The following is a 19063-nucleotide window of genomic DNA, read 5'->3' on the forward strand; positions in this document are numbered from 1 at the left end:
TTCTGACTGCAATACTGAATCACATCTCTGTTATTGGGCTTACTGCTAAGTAAGTGCACTCTGTCGCTTTGGTGAAGCGGGCAGGACAGTGCCCTGTACACAATAAACCTGCGCAAAGTCATGCTGGAAAATGAAATCCGCATTTCCATAAAGGTGATCAGCAGAGGGAGTTTAAAATTTTAAACTGAATTCTAATTTCAGTGATATTCATTTTATTTAGATGCTCTTAGCATATCTTAGCTTGTCCAAAAATGTTGGTGTAAAACATGTCCTTTAGTGGTGACGTAAAGCAGTAGTATAAATAGCAGAAATACCAGTTCTCAAGCATTTCTCATAATTGATTTACAATGCTGTTGCACGTCCTGAAGGTATCTTCAGATCCATGGGAGATGATAATAATAATAATAATGCAGCTATACTGTACTGCGTCAGCCAAACCTGTACACACTACACGCACATGAGACGTGTGATTGTGTTGATTTGCTCGTTATGAGCTGATCGTGATTGGATGAGAAGGCTGCATTGCTAATCTAAGCCGACAGAAACAGTTTGAGTGTGTGAGAGTGGAGAGTTGGCGGACGTGGGAGAGCCGGATTGACGGGAGATCTGCGTGAGGTCATATCGCTCTCGGCAATACCGGGAGCGGAAAGACGACACGCAACTAAAATGTCTCTCTGTCTCACCACATTATGACATGCTTCAACGGAGAGAGAAAGAGAGAGAGGGAGAGAGAGTAGTAAAGTGAGGTACAAGTAATCAGAAGATGTACTGATTATTGAAGGTCAGTGGAAACCAATCAGAACACATTCCTGCTTCTTTCCGTCCACTGTAAGCCTCAGCGCCGGCCCACTGTGGACGCCGTGGTCTGTGTGGAATTGCATGCTGAGTGGAGTAGAAAGGCCATGTTGATTAGTAGCACAGTGCCTCTTTTTTAATTAGGGCCCAGCTCATTTAGCGCTGTCTCTGGGTGCAGTATTTAATGGTAATTAATCATGGCTGTGCCCCTTGCCATTATATTAATACACAGAGCATACGCTTTGAAAGGACCCACTGAACCCTAGGGAATTGTAGTTTTTCGCTGGGCTCATACACTGCATTTTTTATTTATTATTATTTTTTTTCCTCTTCATTTCTACTTACTAACTTGAGTGACTGACTAACTGTGTTAAAACGTGCAAGCACAAGGACTGGTTGTTTCCAATCATATCGCTTTTTGAGGAGATGTTATCATAAGTTTGGCTTAGTTTGTGTGTGAAATTTTAGCAGAGTGAAGGAAGACAAATAAATATGTTTGCTAAACAGGTAAACCTGCCCTGTTTCTTTCTTTCTATCAGAATTAAACTTTTCCAAATGTTCCATTGTTTGGCCCAATCGTATTCCACCCTATGGCAGATTTAGAAGGGGAAGGGTTGAAATCCTCCCCTTAAGAATTGGGACGACCCTTCAAGCAGCCAATACGTCATCAGGAGCGCTAAAGTTCAGTAACCTATAGCTGCTGTTGGTTAAGTAGTTCACTTTAGGGTTTATTTTATTGTTTGTCTTCAGAATGGGGGGTGGATGGTGCTGAAATTATTTATTATTGTTCATTTCTTAATTCCTCTGTGATGGGAAGCTGAAATTAGCTTTGATTAGCTTTGATTAGCTTTTATTAGCTTTTATTTCATTTTATTTTTCCGTTCTGTTTTAAATACTGCAGCACCTGCCGTCTGTTGCACCATTTTTTAAATTGGTACATGAAAGTAAGCTAGCTAGCTAGCTACTGAGGCAAACTACTAGCAATCTTTTTATGTTTGTTATGAAGAATCTGAAAAAGTTTTATGTATTGAAATGAGATTGGGCCTTTAGTCTCATTGACCATTGCTGTCTCGGTGTAAGCAGTACGTCTTGAGTTCTTTATCAGGTTGGAGGACATGTGGTAGCACTTTAGACCACTGGACCACTTGATGCCTGGCTGCATCAAGTAATTCTCAGTAACACATTCTCTGAATACCACTGGTTGCACTTATATTCATGCAATTATTTCCATTCTGTTTTTGCAAGGCTCTCCTTTAAATGAGTGTGTTTCCTCTGTGTCTGTCTTCCTTGCATACATGCCTCAAACAGTGTACAAAAAGTGTGATCCAGCTGCTGTAATTCCCTACCTGTTCTCATCAGTTGGCAGATTTTTATAGATGTTTAAAACCTTATTTATTTAAAAATATATTTATTGAAAGCTCAGTGCAGCTTTCAGTTCAATCTACTTGTATATCTGATTTGTCTAAGTGAAAGATGAAGTACAGTAAAAGTTTGTTTTTATTATTATTATTTATATATATACAGTGAGTCCAAGAAGTATTTGATCCCTTGCTGATTTTCTTCGTTGGCCCACTAATAAAGACATGATCATTCTATACTTTTAATGGTAGATGTATTCTTACATGGAGAGACAGAATATTAAAAAGAAAATCCAGAAAATAAATCTAAGGAATATATATTAATTGATTTGTATTTCATGGAGTGAAATAAGTATTTGATCCCTTAGTATTCATTAGCAGTTCTGGCTTTTACTGACCAGTTAGACACTCCCAATCAACTTGTTACCTGACCTGAAGCCACCTGTTCTCACTAATCACTTGTGTGAAAAACACCTGTCCACAGAATCAGACAGATCACACAGATTTCAAGTCTCCAACATGGGTAAAACCAAAGAGCTGTCACAGGACCTCAGAGTCAGAATTGTTGACCTTCACAAAGCTGGAATGGGCTACAAAAAGATTAGTAAGGTGTTGGATGTGAAAGTAACAACTATTGGTGCAATTATCAGAAAGTTTAAAGAGTATAACATGACAATCAACAGACCTCGGCCCGGTGCTCCAAAGAAGATTTCGCCTCGTGGGGTGGCAATGATGCTGAGAACGGTCAGAAATCGTCCTGCAACCACTCGGCAGGAGTTAGCAAATGACCTGAAGGCAGCTGGGACCACAGTTTGCAAGGAAACAATTGGCAACACTTTGCGCAACAATGGATTCACATCCTGCAGTGCCCGAAAGGTACCCCTGCTGAAGAGAGCACATGTGGAGGCGCGCCTCAAGTATGCCAATGATCATTTGAAAGATGAACCAAGTTATTGGGAGAAGGTTTTGTGGTCAGACGAGACCAAAATTGAACTTTTTGGCCTCAACTCCACCCGCCATGTGTGGAGGAAGAAAAATGCTGCCTATGACCCCAAGAACACTGTGCCCACCGTCAAGCATGGAGGTGGAAGCATAATGTTTTGGGGGTGTTTCTCTGCCAAGGCTACAGGGCTACTTCACCGCATCACTGGGAAGATGGATGGAGCCGCACAATGTACCGCACAATCCTGAGGGACCTCCTCCTCCCCTCTGCCAGGGATCTGAAAATGGGCCGTGGCTGGGTCTTCCAACATGATAACGACCCTAAACATACAGCAAAGGCAACAAAGGATTGGCTCAAGAAAAATCACATTAAGGTCATGGAGTGGCCCAGCCAGTCGACAGACCTCAATCCGATCGAAAATCTATGGAGGGAGCTGAAGGTCAGAGTTGCCAAGCGACAGCCCACCAACCTTCATGATTTAGAGAGGATCTGCAAAGAAGAGTGGGCCAAAATTCCCCCTGGTGTGTGTGCTAAACTTGTGGTTAACTACAACAAACGTCTCACCGCTGTGCTTGCAAACAAAGGCTTTGCCACTAAGTATTGAGTGTGTTTGGCAAGCGGGATCAAATACTTATTTTCCTCATTGAAATACAAATTAATTAAAATATATTCTTTAAAATTATATTCTGGATTTTTGTCTTGATATTCTGTCTCTCCATGTTAGAATATATCTACCATTAAAAGTGCAGAAGGATAGTGTCTTTATTAGTGGGCAAACAAAGAAAATCAGCAAGGGATCAAATACTTCTTGGACTCACTGTATATATATATATATATATATATATATATATATATATATATATATATATATATATATATATATATATATATATATATATATATATATATATATATTTCTCTCATTTTATGAGAAATGGTACTGCATCCCTCCCCAGTACCAGTGCACACCAGTAATATTTGAGATGCAGTTCGGATTTAATCAGATTAAAAGTGGCACAAACAGTGCAGCCTCTTCTTAGTCCCTCTCAAACTTTGTCCCAGACTCTGTCCTCTCTCACTCTCTCTCCCTCTCTTCCCCTTCTGCCACTTCCTTCCTCTCTAATGTAATGGCCTATCTGTGTTCTCTCCCTCTTCCCCATTTCATTAATATCTCCGGCTCTCGCGTCCCTCGTCAAATCGAGACGGCATTACGGGCGGCACATCCCCAGCGCTCTGAAAGAAGCCGCTCTCGCTCACGCTCCGATTGTGTTACTCTATTACTGTTATTTCCGTCCTTTATTCCGTATCTCGCTGCTGTCGTTCTCTCCGAGGCGGCGAGGGTTAGACGGGTAGGGGTAGCAGCGTGTATAAGCGGGAGGGATGTTTTCATTAATTACTCACTACTTACCCAATAATAGTGTTTGTGCTTTTAGCTCACAAAAGTATGATTTGGACGGCAGTAATTGTCATAACTTTATTTAGGGATTTTGTGCGTGTGTATGTGGTGAGAGTGTGTGTGTGTGTGTGTGTGAGAGAAAAGGACTGGCAGACCTCAGCCCATGCTGTGAGTGTTTTGCCAAGGCTGTCTCATGCTTTTGTTAAGGCTCAGTAGGCATCTGGTAGGTGTGCACAAACAATTATACCATGTTTTATTTTCCTTTATTTTCCCTCCCTTGGAAAACACACACACACACAAACTAACACACACACACACACACACACACACACAAATAAACTATACACAGGTTTTCATGTGCATGTGCTGGCATTAATAAGTGTGTTCACTTGAACTGAAAAAGATGTTCATAATGGGATTACTGCACTTTTCTGATTATTAAAATTCAAATTATTAGTGGTGCAAAAATGATTTGATTATTTTTAATAAAATATTAAACATGCAATATATTTTTTTGATATTTTACATGTAAAGATTGGTGTCGAACTCCATTCTGTTCGGGCTTTTAAGAACGGTGGTGGTTTTCATTAAATCAGCCCGTGTTTCCACCGTTTTAGTGAAACCATTAAAACGTCACATTATACGTCATCAACAGAGGGTGCTGCACAGCGGCGGTGAACAGAAGAAGTTGTTGTCGTTTGTGGTAAAGAACCTAGTATTCTTCAGTTCCCGCTGCGAATGAACATTCCTGGAAAAAAGATTCCCAAACCAGAACTATGCCATTTCTACATCGGTGAAAAAAGCGCTTAGTTATTAGTGTTTTATTAGTGTTAAAACCCCACCCACTATATAGCTGTGATGTACTTTAATCTCACATTCCACTGTTCTGATTGGGGGAAAAAAAATATACAGGGGTTGGACAATGAAACTGAAACACCTTTCATTTTAGTGTGGAATTTTAGTATTCATGGCTAAATTGGAGCAGCCTGGTGGCCACTCTTCATCATTTGCACATTGCACCAGTAAGAGCAGAGTGTTTAATTAGCAGGGTAAGAGCACAGTTTTATTCAAAATACGGCAATGCACACAACATTATTGGTGACATACCAGAGTTCAAATTGTTGGTGCACGTCTTGCTGGAGCATCTGTGACCAAGACAGCAAGTCTTTGTGATGCATGAAGAGCCACGGTATTCAGGGTAATGTCAGCATACCACCAAGAAGGATCAACCACATCCAACAGGATTAACTGTGGACGCTGTAAGAGGAAGCTAACCTGGATTGTATCCAAAAAACATAAAACCATGGCTGATGAAATCACGGCAGAATTCAATGTACACCTCAACTCTCCTGTTTCCACCAGAACTGTCCGTCACCACAATAAATTATTGTGGTCTAAAACCAGGTGTTTCAGTTTCATTGTCCAACCCCTGTATATATATCACAATATATTGATCCACACCCTCTCATTGTACAAATTGTAAAGACAAGGTCTTGCCACAGCTAGTATTCTTCTAACTGATTTTAGCTTTGTTATTATATCTCTCTTAACCGGTGTATTCTGAAATTTCTCATGTAAAAACAAACCACCTTTTAGACCAACAGCTTATGATTCAGTTCAATTCACAATTTTGGATTCATGATTTTATTTTCTCACAATGTTTGGATCAAATTTTAAACGACAAAAAATAAGGAGACACATTGTATTAATGTTCCCTGTGCTGTTGCTGTTTAATTTCTCGAAAGTACCACTCATTATTCTGTGTATCTTTACTGAAGCATTTTTGTATTGCGGTGGCTTTTTACTTTATTGTGATTGCATTTTTAATTTACATATCTTACTTTTCAGTCCACATCTTTATTGGAAATCTGCCGTTTGTTTTGGCTTGTGAGGGCTGGGTGGAGGATCTGTCGTCTCTCCCAGCCCAGGGTGACCCCCTAAACCCCCCACATTCAGCAGCACAGTTGTGTGATTGGCTTCAGTCCACCCTCCTTTGCTTACGCCCACTGGCTCTTTAGCCTGCACTAGCGGGGTTTCTACCTCTGGTGTTCAAACAATGCATCTACATTACATTTCATAAACAGAACATCGTTTAAATCGTATGTTTTCACGATGCACATAGTCAATTATTGTCATCACGATGCATCGTGTGACTAAGTTTTGTTCCATACCTAGATACAAGTGATCAGTTTTTAAACCTATCAACCGTGAGATGGCTTTCAAACAGTTCTGAAACGCTGCTGAAATGAAATGATCTGAATTATCTGATGTGTGATCACATTGTGGCTTATTGTGTATTAAAAATATGTGGCGTGAAGTTTAGGTGTTATTTTATATTTGTCACATCATATTCTATGACTTTATTGGCTGATTGCAAAATAAAAATCTGGTTATTGTCTGGTTATTATATGATTACACAGGTTTATGTAAACGCATTGAACGTATTACTGACAAACGGCTAATGGTCATCAGTAATCAGGTTATGAAGTGTGTGTAAATGCTCTCAGTATTATAAAGGATTGTCTACTTTAAAGCCAGGCCAGTCTTGTCTGTGTGTCTACCTTCTGCTCATCTCTCATCAAATACAGTTTACACAAAGGAGCACAATTTGAAGTCCAATTTCCATATAATTGATAACAGCGGTTAAGCCTTTTCTTTTTAAGGCTAGAGAGGATGGAGTGAGAGTGTAAGTGTGTGTGTCTGTGTGTGTGTGTGTGTTGGGACACTTCAGTCCCAATTATGGACTGAGTGGACTTAACTATTATTCCATTTTGTCTGGTGATGTAAATTGAATTAAACGGAACGTATAAAGAATTACTGTGTCTAATTTACAATGTAATGCTACCTAAAACTTATTACAATGAGAAGTTAAATAAATTGGCATTACAGACCTGTTGAAATAGGATATTTACACTGATAAATGTGTAATTGTGTCTCAAGCCTGTCTGTGCTGGATATGGATTTATGTATATGGAATTTTATATATATAGTTCAGAAGTCAATATTTGGTGGAATAACCCTGGTTGGTTTTTAATCACAGTTTTTTTTTTTTTTTTTTCATGCACCTTGGCATCATGTTCTCCTCCACCAGTCTTACACACTGCTTTTGGATAACTTTATGCTGCTTTACTCCTGGTGCAAAAATTCAAGCAGTTCAGTTTAGTTTGATGGCTTGTGAAGCTCATCAATTTTTAAGTGCTTTCTTGTTATAAAGCAGTATTTAAAAAAAAGACATAAAACAAAAAGATAAAAATAAGAATTTAAGAGAAGTCATTAAAATCATAGTTAGTAAAAAAAAGTTATAAAATATATAAGAATGCTACTACAGATTAATAAATAAAACATAATAAAGGTTAATAATAAAGGTTTTAAAAATATACAAGCAATAACTACAAACAATAATAACAAATGAAAAAAAAAGTAAAACTGTAAACTAAGGTTTAAAGACAGCTAAAACACACCAAAATAGAAAAATAGTTAACTAAAAGTTAACTAAACTAAAACTAAGCTCAGATAATTTTCTGAAAGCAATATTAGCCGATCAAGCTAAGCTTTCCGTTTAGAACTGTGCACAGGTTGTGTTAGTGCTAAATATCTATGCTAAAATGCGTCTGTGTATTGTAATGTTTGATACGAAAGATTTCACAAAAAGAAGATTTACGAGGGGAAAATTAATAATGTATTCCTCTATTTGAGGCCACTGAAGCAGCTTTTCCCATGTTAGTTATCAGGGTTAGTGGTTCTGGCCGTAGATGTAGGCTGAGGAAATACCTCGGAAGCCCTGTATTATCAAAACAGTCAAAGGGCTTTGACCTGTCAGACAAACTGACACTAACCATAGAGGCCTCATCTAAAGATATCTCTGACAAGAGCATTGATCCAGTAAATTTTTTATCTATCCAGCAGAACAGTGTCAGAGAGATGGATCTCTTTTCTTACATAGTTAGGAAACTGTTGGAACAGTCTGTACTGTATTTGGTGCAGTACCTGTCTCATGTGATGGTTTTGACTGATACTGATTTGAAAAGTCAAACATTTCAGGTAATTTAATATTTTTTGAAATGTGTTTGAGATTTTTATACTGTATTTGGGGTGTACGAAAATATCAATGTGCTGAAATATTGCAATATTTTATTTAACAATGCTGTATTGATTTATGAAACAGCATCAATACTTAATCCTTTATCCTATTATGACTCGTTTAAAAGTTTAAAAATCTAGGAAACAATAGTAAAAGTATTTTTTTTCAGTATAAAACCTCTTCTGATTGCCTTAATTAGTGTAATTGACATATAACCCCCTGCAATAAACAAAAACAAAAAAAAAATCCAATGTTAAGTTTTATTTTTATGTAAAGTTATTATGGCTAATATGTTGGTCTTTCAAAAGTAGTAAAGTAGTGAAACATTAAAAAAAAGTTTTAACGTCTTTTTTTTTTTTTTTTTTTTTTTTTTTTTTATGAACGGATGATTATCCTGATTAAACCATTACCTGTTAGAGGTAAGGGACACCATTGCACTACATTTTGTTAGAATAATTAGCAGTGTAGTTAGTAATAAAATATTCACACTGCTTTTTATAATTTATTAATTATATATTATTAATAAATTATATATATATATATATATATATATATATATATATATATATATATATATATATATATATATATATAATAATTTATATATAATAAATTATTATTTTGGATATTAATTGAATAATTAAACATGTACTGGGAACACTATTGCTGTTCCTGACAAATGAACATAACAGGAGGGTTAATTCAAAATTTACATATAAAGGATGGTGTCAGATAGTGGTTTATTTAGTGTGTTTTCACACCAGCAATATTTGGTCTGGTTAAAACAGACTCTGGTTAGTGTGGTTCGATTGAGCAGATGTGAAAACAGTTATCACACTTAAGTGCGAATCAAAACAACCAAACCATGAGAACGTGAGCTGGTCTCGATCCAACCCAGCTATTAAATATATTCCTTTTATTTGAGCTTGACTGCTGATAAGGCACAGTTTAATCAGATATATTAGACAGATAACGCCAATTAACACAGCTATGAACAAACCGCTGTTTGCACGCACAGTGTGTGCTGCGTTCACTGCTCACAGTTGCAAAATTCTGTTTAATATGTGTACATCTGCACTTTTTACACTGCACAGATATATGTGCTGGAACACAGCATCTTCTTCATCTCTGTTTACTTTCTTGCTCTGATCAATCAGAGGAGACGATTTGCTCGCATGGTTTATTGGTGCGCATTTTGGTGTGTTAAGGTTTGTGCCAGTGTGAAACCAAACCAAACAAAGGGAGAAACGCTACAAATAAACAAACTCATCAACTGATCCGGATCATAGAAACTTTCATAACTTTCATTTCATATGGCACAATCAATTTAAGCACTGTTTTAGTTAAACAGTGCTTAAATTGACTTAGTTGTATAGTGATAACTTAGTTGTGACCCTTATTCAGCTAAATAGCAGAAACTCACACACCTAAACTATCTGGGATTTTCTCATTTCATAACTATGCAGCACAGGAAAGGTTGACTTAGTCTTTTTAGTTTTTGTTAACTTAGTCTAATTTGCTGTAACTCATTAATTTTCCTTGAAGATTTTTAAACATTGATATTGTGTATTTCCATAATAAAGACTGGGATTTAATACATGCAGCATGGTTCTATTAACTCAAACAAATTGGGGTCTATGTACATTAAATTTAAGTCAAGGGACTACTTTTACAGGTGCACACTTTACTTTATAATTATATATGTAAGTTACTTATTAACACAGTTGTTAAAGACTGTTAGTTAATCAATTTTTCTTCTCTGTTCTTCTTCTCAGCTTTAACACTCATTTAAATAAATTTAATTTAATTGATCTGTATATGAACATTTAAGGTGAATATGTTGGATCATTATTATATGATATTGGCGATTGGCTTACAGTATCACTCTGTATTACGGTGTGTTTGTGTGTGTGTGTGTGTGTGTGTGTGTGTGTGTGTGTGTGTGTTAGAACACTGTGCTGGCTGCTTCTGGCAGTGAACCAGTCAGTCCAGCTGGAGCAGTTTACTATCAGTGCATTAATGAGTGATGTAAGCAAACCAGGACAGACTCTGTAAATATGGCCTCTCTCTCTCTCTCTCTCTCTCTCTCTCTCTCTCTCTCTCTCTCTCTCTCTCTCTCTCTCTCTCTCTCTCCTCCTTACCCCCTTTTTCCCTCTAAGTCCCTCCCTCCTGTCCTCCCCTGGCCCCTCCCCCTCTGTTCCTCAGTAACTCCATCAGGGGGAGCTGAAGGTTGTGAGTTGAACTCAGAGTGATTTCTCTCTGTTTACCACAGACCCGTCTCTCTCTCTGTCTCTCTCTCTCTCTCTCTCTCTCTCTCTCTCTCTCTCTCTCTCTCTCTCTTTCTCTTTCTAACCCCCTGCTGCCATGCCAACAGCATCAGCACCAAACTCCACAGCTCTCTGTTTATCCATTCAGCATCACTTTCACTGTATCTAACAGTGTTCTCACACCTTAACTTGTTTTTCCTGTCTGAATCAGTTAAAGAGTTCATCACCTTATTTCTTGTCAGGATTGGTTTGGTTTGGTTTGGTTTGGTGTGGCTTGGTGTATTACAATGGATAGGATTGGATTGGTTTAGCTTGGCTTGTTTTGGGTTAGCTTGGCTTGGCTTGATTTGGTTTAATTTAGTTTGGCTTGGTTTAGTTTAGTTTGGCACGGCTTGCCATCCTTGGCTTGGAATGGATACGTTTGGAATGGATTGGTTTAGATTAGCTTGGCTTGGCTTGGTTTGGCTTAGTTTGGATTGGTTTGGAATGGATTGGTTTAGAGTAGTTTGGCTTGACTTTGCGTAATTTGGCTTGGTTTGTCATGCCTTAGAATGGATTGGTTTGGAATGGATTACTTTAGATTAGTTTGGCTTGGCTTGCCTTGCCATGGAATGGATTAGTTCGGCTTGGCTTGGTTTGGATTGGCTTGGTTTGGTTTACTTTCAAACAAGAAAACCCCAAAAAAAGAGTATCAAAACACCTTATATCAGCCATTCTGCCTGCAAATTGGTCAGACCTGTCTGACACAGAACAAGAAAGTAAATAAATACAGGATGAAATCTCTCACCAGTCTAGGTGTGATTTGTTTGTGGTCCACATCTAAGTGAAATAACTGTGTTCACACCTGCAAATGACTACTAAGGGCAGGTGTGAAAACACCCTTGTTCACACCTGCCAGTCAGGGTGCAGCGAGGTAAGTAGCGAACACGAGTGTAACATGGGTGTAATAGAAACCTTGTTGCTGAGAAGAAAATCTCTAGTTAAAATATATATTTAGGGTTCTGTTTACTAAGAAATGAAAGAGCCTGTCAATGAAGAGAACACTCTTATCCTGTGGAGAATTCTAGTTAATCACATAATTGTTGATGTCACATATTTTTTTTTTATGCGTATTCTAAATAAAATAATTGAATTTTCATGCTGTTGTTTCAGTAACAATTAAACAGTAATTCAAAAAAAATCTTAATGGACAACTTAGATTTGTCCTTTTTGTTTGTTTGTTTTTGTACATTGCCAAAGTATCAGATTGGGACTCCTCAATCAAATGAGTTGACTTGGGGGGCAAAATAACCGTAGTAATAACTATGGCTGGAGGTTATGCCAAACTAGCTATTTCATCTAGATTTGGGCTGAGAGCGCTCCTGATCTGGTTGTAGAAGGTAGTTTGTTAGAGGTGTTAGGAACGTAAGTGCTCTTTGAAGAGCTCTGTCTTCAGGAGTTTCTTAAAGATAGTGAGAGATTCTTATGATCTGGTAGTAGAAGGTAGTTAGTTAGAGGTGTTAGGAGAGTAAGTGCTCTTTGAAGAGCTCTGTCTTCAGGAGTTTATTAAAGATAGTGAGAGATTCTCCTGATCTGGTAGTAGAAGGTAGTTAGAGGTTTTAGGAGAGTAAGTGCTCTTTGAAGAGCTCTGTCTTCAGGAGTTTATTAATGATAGTGAGAGATTCTCCTGATCTGGTTTTAGAAGGTAGTTAGTTAGAGGTGTTAGGAGAGTAAGTGCTCTTTGAAGAGCTCTGTCTTCAGGAGTTCATTAAAGATAGTGAGGGATTCTCCTGATCTGGTAGTAGAACCTGTTGCGTTAGAAACGGACGAATTTGTCTGATGTTGTAAAGCACAGAGCAGAAGGACAGAGTAACTGAGAGGACATGGTGTGTAAATGAGAGCTGAGATTGAGAGTAAGTTGATGGTTATGGTGAGTCTTGAAGACTCGTATTGTCTTTCTGGTAAAATATAGTGTATTTCAGAATGGTGGAGACCATTGTGAGAACTAGTATATAATGAACCGAACTGAACCAGTTCAGCCTTGAAAATTTCTTCTCTTACAAATCAAATTCCCAACAAGCGTTGCACACATGTACCCCCCTCAGTGCCCCCTAGCAGTGTGGAGGTAAAATGTTTCTTCCTTCTGACTCTCTCTCTTTTTCTCTCTCTTTCTCTCTCGCTCTCTCGTTTCTGCCTCTGTGCTTTGCTCACCCTGCGGCCTTCACCACGCTGAGCTCAGTGGCTTTGAGGGTAAGGAGCCTTGGAGCCTGGAAGCTTCTTACTGAGTTCTAAGTTTTTTCCAGTACAGCTGCAGTGTCATGATCCGCATCACTGCTCCTCCACTCCAGTGTCTCATTCAGTTTGGCTGCAAATAAGCAGATCTAGCATTTCCTGGCTGTGCTGATAATTGCAGCAGACAGTACTGATACAGTTGAGTATGATAAGATTTTTAAATACACTGCCTGGCCAAAAAAAACAAGCAAACAAAAAAATCTCCACTTGGATGTAAGTGAGTAAATGATGTGGGGTTGGTTGATGCAGCAGTTGGTCTGCAGGTTTGGGTTCAGCAACAGTATGTGCTGAAAGAATGAGGTCAGCTGACTCTACCTGAATATACTGAATATTATAGACCAGGTTATTCGTCTGTCATTGGATTTATTTTTTCTTCATATTCCAAGATGAGACAATGTCCGGATTCATGGGGCTGGAATTGTGAAAGAGAGCATGGAGGTTCAGGGAGCATGAGCTCATCATTTTCACACATGGATTGAGAGAGTTCAGTTCAGTCCAGATCTTAACCTCATTGAGAATTGAGGATATGCTGGACGGAGAAGTGCTGCTTTGTGCAGCGGTCAGACTCTACCATCATCAAAGCTGCTGCAAGATCTTGGTGAAAAATTAATACAGCAACACTGGATTTAAATAAATCTTGTAACATTGCAGAAGCTTATAGAAACAATGCCACAGTGAATGCACCATGCTGCAATCAAAGCTAAAGACGGTCCAACCAAATATTAGAGAGCAATGTATATTATGCCGAAAGTTATGAGGAACAGTTATGAACATAAATTGGTGGTTATATGTATAGTATATACTGTCCTTTGTTATTGTTTATGTAAATCTATTTAGGAAAATCTAATCTGTTTCTGTTTCTGCAGTGCTCCTTCACTCTTTCTAATAGGAATCATATTTAACAAAGTCAAGGTCTCAGCAGATTTAACACACCACAGTTGATGATAATTGTTGTTTCATGTCAGAATTTCTAAAATATTAGCGTGTCTAATCAGTCCTAATCAGTATTTTTGAGCTGTTATGACTTAATGCTTAATTTCTACATGAAAACATTATTTAATTATGTATGCAGATCTTAGCTAAAGCTACTTACATACAGTTCTATAATCTATTAGTATTTAGACAGTGACACCATTTATGTATTTTTGTCTAATCGTGCAGCAACTATTAATAATTAACATTATTTACTTTCCATAGTCTCTTATTTTTCATAGGTGTAAAAAAATTTGGACAAGGAGCTAAATGCATATATGGTCAGGTATGGCCCACTCCTACATTGTTTCATGGAAAATTGAGAAAATAAATGCTTAATAAGAGTGACCTAAGAGGTTGTTTCATGTCAAAATTTGTGTAAAATCTATTATATAAAAACCTATTATATTGTATATGCAAGTACTTCAAATAGGCACTACTATTTTATGCTGAAAAAAAAATGCCTTAATGTCTTAAAACGTGAAAAAGCCTTTTTGTTTATTTGTTTGTTTTTGGCAGATTTTCTGTGTGGTTACCATTGTTTTCTCTAATTAGAGAATCTGGACAAAATTACTTCTGTATTTATGCTGTAAGAACATTGCTCAGTGCAGCCGCCTGTGTCCTCCGCATTAAAACCCACTAATAAGTGAACAAATAAATAAATAAACAAATAAGCACTGGTATTTGAGGCCAAAATCCTCTGCCTAGAGTTAAAATCCTGAACGGATTGTTTGTGTTTTTAGCCCTTTATTGTGGCTATGGGGAATTACTCGCGAAAAGACGGGCAGATTTGTGCAAATAGTCTGTGTTTATAAATTTATTTGGATTGTTTGGCGTTTAGTTTTTGTATCCCTTATTGTTTCTCACAGTGACTTTTCTTGTGTGTGGGCCAAAGGCCTGACAATATAGTTTAAATATTAAATGGCCATAAAACATTTGTTAATAATATTATAGTGTTTTTGTTGTGTGTCTTAGTCAGTATTTTTACGAGATGATATGACTTAATTCATAATTTCTACATGAAAACACTATTTAATTATGTATGTAGGCCTTGTCTGAAAGCTACTTACATACAGTTGAATCCATTAGCATTTAGACAGTGAGACCATTTATGTTATTTATTTTTATTTCTAAATGTGCACTATTAAGAACTATTAAGGATTAACTCTTTTGTTTTTTTTTTGTTCTTGCATAGTCCATTTATTTCCATAGGCTCAAAAAATTGCACAATTGGCTAAGTGTGTATATGTGCAGATGTGGCCCATTCCAATATTTTTTTGAAACATTAAGAAAAGAAAAGGCTATTAAAAGATTTTAAAACCTGCCACATGCTCTCCACCAGTCTTTCACATTGGTTTTGGGTGACCTTATGTATGACCTTGTTGACCTGTGACCTTTTGACCTGTTTGTTGGATTCATTTGGGGTGTTTGAGATGCATGGGATGGATTATCGCAGGACACCATTAGGAACCTCTACAACTTCATGCAGGGGCGTCTGGAGTGTTGAGTTACATATGCGTTACACGCTTATTCAGTATGTGAAGCTCAATAAGTATTGCCCATATAACATTTTTCTTGTCATTTATTGTTCTTGGCCATTGTTATCTTTATCTTTTTGTTGTTTTAAATACAGTATTTTTGCCATCCCACAGTTCTTTTTTATAAGTATACAATATAGCTCCTTCTTCTGACTCCTTCTTCAGATATGGTCACCAGTACTAAGGAAAAGTGCTTTTTTGTGTTATTCTTTACTTTTTTTCTATTCATTCTGTGTTTGTTTGGGCCTTTTCTTAGTTTCCCCGGTGGCTCACAGCAATGACCTTGCACAGTATCACAGTATAGCCTCCTTCTTTTAAAATCTCTCTCTCTCTCTCTCTCTCTCTCTCTCTCTCTATTTCTCTTTCTCTGTGTGTGTGTTAAATGGCAGGTGTAAATGCTGTTATTTGCTCAGTAGTACTGTGATGAGGTAATTATATGATTTTAATAGGCAGTTCAGCTTTGATTAAGAAGCTGGCGGTTCTGGGCGGAGAACAGAACGCTTTCACAATCCAGTTTCGGATACAGTGGTAACGTTCGTATACTGATACGCCGCGCTGGTGAAACCTGGTGGGATCGAGTTTGTCTTGATTATCCTCTTCTTAGCTGGATATAATGAATTATTTTTCATAGAGCATTGTGTGCATGTTAAACTACCTAAAGAGCTAAGCAGCTTAGCTTTTTTCCTCTTTCATTTTCTTTCTTAATCTGTTTAATTTGATGCTGTGTGTACGGGCAGGATTCGCTAGGCCGCGCCGCTTCGCTCTGTCCTTATTTCATCTTAACGCAGAGGATTTAGAGTGTTTTATCGCTGACCTGCTCGTGACCAGCGTTCCTTCCTACACAGGCGTGTCTGAATTAAACACAGTAATACAGTCTGCATTTTATTCTGAACTTCTGAACTCATATTCTTTCATATCAACACCTGGCAACCCGTTCGTTCGTCATGTTTGAACATTGCTAGGCCTGTTGCAATAATTACGCTATAAACTTATCGTAAAATAAAGTAAGTTTGCAGTTTAAGGGGCAGGAAAATGAGCATTTTCCACTCATGATCTGTTTCAGGGCTGCTGTGATTACCATCAGTTACAGTGGCTTGAACTTTTCCACATTTTGTCACCTTACAACCACAAACTTAAATGTATTTTATTGAGATTTTAAGTGATAGACAAACACAAAGGATTGCTTAATTGTGAAGTAAAATTAAAAGAATACATGGTTTTCAATTCAGCCCCCTTTACTCTAAACCCCCTAAATAAAATCCTGTGCAGTCAACTGCCTTTAGAAGTCACTTATTTAATTAGCACGCTGTGATGCTACTCAGCAATGCAGCAATGTTCAAAAAGAGGCGGAGTCTGACGTTACATGTATCAAAAGAGGTGTGTTCTAGTCTTCACCCTTCTGGTGTTTGGGTATCACTAGTGATAGGGGGAGTCCTAATAAGTGGGTTTGGGTAATTGGTTCTGTAAAATTGGGGTGAAAATGGGGTAAAAATTTGAATTAGTTCAGTCATTTTTATAAACTCTACACACATGCATATGTTCCTAATGCAATGATACATTACATTTTCTTAAAACATAGCCCTATATATATTGGACAATTCTGTGACATTCAAGCATCATATTTTTCATGTAATTATAAAAGATCACAGTTTACTGTATGTGCATGCACCTAGTTAGATATTGGACCCTATCATAAACCCTGCACAAAGTGTGTCACAATGCTTATTGCTATCTTACACCCCGTCAACAGTCTATTTTCACACCTTGCACCCACACCATTAAAATTTAGGAATTGAGGAGTTTAGGAATATATCTAAGCTGATAGGCGTGGTGGTCTAGACGTGAGGTGTGTTCAGGTAAATATCTGGAGTGTTCCTATATATTTTGGTGGTGGAAAACACAGGAGCTCCACTGACTGATTAAACCCCTGACAACTGTCAACAGTCAGCCGTCTAATCCTTGTACACCCCCAGCACTCATTACACACACACACACACACACACACACACACACACACACTCTACAGAGCACAAACCTGACTTTTAACTCAACAATAAACAGAATAAAGAATAAAATAACATTACTGTTCCTCTTAAATGAGCTGCTGGTGTATCTTCAGTGTGAACGAGCTGCTCAGTATCTGTCTCTGCTTAGACGCACAAAAGCACTGTTAAGATATGAACGCGCCAAAGTCAGAGCTCACATGCATTCTCTTAAAGGGTCTAATTTATCATGTATTGGAGTTGTACAATCCTAGTGTGTTGTGATTGCAGTATCATATATAATTGTTCTATTGATTGGGTAGGTTAATTAACTAAGATAAACTGGGTAAAAACAAAACACAACACAGAAACAGTGAGTTTATTTAGATGTGTAGTTGCAAATTGGATTAGTGGAGTAAAATGTAGAGATAAAACAGAGAGAGAAGGTGTTCTACCTGTTAACTGTAAACATATCACTGCAACAGAGCTGCTAAGGAGCTGTCAGATGTTTGCAAAACATCCTATTCGTTGAAATCCATGCTAATTAAAATGCTTTTCTGCACGATTGTGGAGACATTGTGTGTGGAGGACTGTGATTAAACCAGGGCCTTGTATAGACAAGAACTTGGCTATATGATAAATTTCACAATACAAGGTTTAAAATTTAATATATTACAATATATTGTGATACTATAAGCAAGATTATGTAATGGTTTAAATCTAATTTTGGGAAAGCTGCCATGGTATTAAAACACAATCATATTTATAAAATCTGACTAAAATAAAACTTGATCGATTAAAACATTTAATCGGCTTGATCACAACAATATTCTGTGATTGACTGTGATTAATCGCACTTGTTTTTCTTAAGACGCAAGTTTTTTAGTGGATATTTAAATGTAAATAAAAGAATTAATGTAAGAAATGTAAAAGCAAATACATTTATCTAGCATATAGTTGTATGTTTGCGGGTAGATAAAGCCAGAACGTGTGGCGCTGGAATAAAGAATGCATGATAAATTGTTTAGAGGAAACTAAACAGCGTGTAAACAGCATGGAGCAGCAGCAGCAGAGACAGCGTTTGTTCATAGCAGTGTATTATCTGGCATATATATCAGATTAAACTGGGCTTTATCAGCAGTTGAGCTTTAGTTAGTTTACCACAAACTAACTACTCCAAAAAAATTAATAAATCAATCAAAATTTAAAAAATCAGATTACGGCGGAAATTGTAGTTGTAGTCTGTAACACTGCTATCTAGTGGTCGGAGTTGAAATCCAATCTAAATGAATCCTGTTGCTGAAACATGTTAGAAGTGGCTGCAAATCTACAGTGTGATTGATTATTTGAGCAAATCTAGTGTTGCTAGATACTTGTTCTCAAAATTTATCCCTGTATTTGAGGAGAGCATTTTACATTCTGTTTAGTGATGAACTGTATATCACAGGGGTCAATAATGG

General features: G+C 37.4%; 1 protein-coding gene across 5 annotated transcripts in view; it reads left to right on the top strand.

The window, feature by feature from the left end:
* Positions 1-19063, top strand: part of diaph3 (diaphanous-related formin 3) — a 557032-nt gene that overhangs the window by 355333 nt on the left and 182636 nt on the right. The window lies entirely within an intron of this gene.

This window comes from Astyanax mexicanus, chromosome 16, assembly GCF_023375975.1.
Source record: "Astyanax mexicanus isolate ESR-SI-001 chromosome 16, AstMex3_surface, whole genome shotgun sequence".
Classification (NCBI taxonomy): domain Eukaryota; kingdom Metazoa; phylum Chordata; class Actinopteri; order Characiformes; family Acestrorhamphidae; genus Astyanax; species Astyanax mexicanus.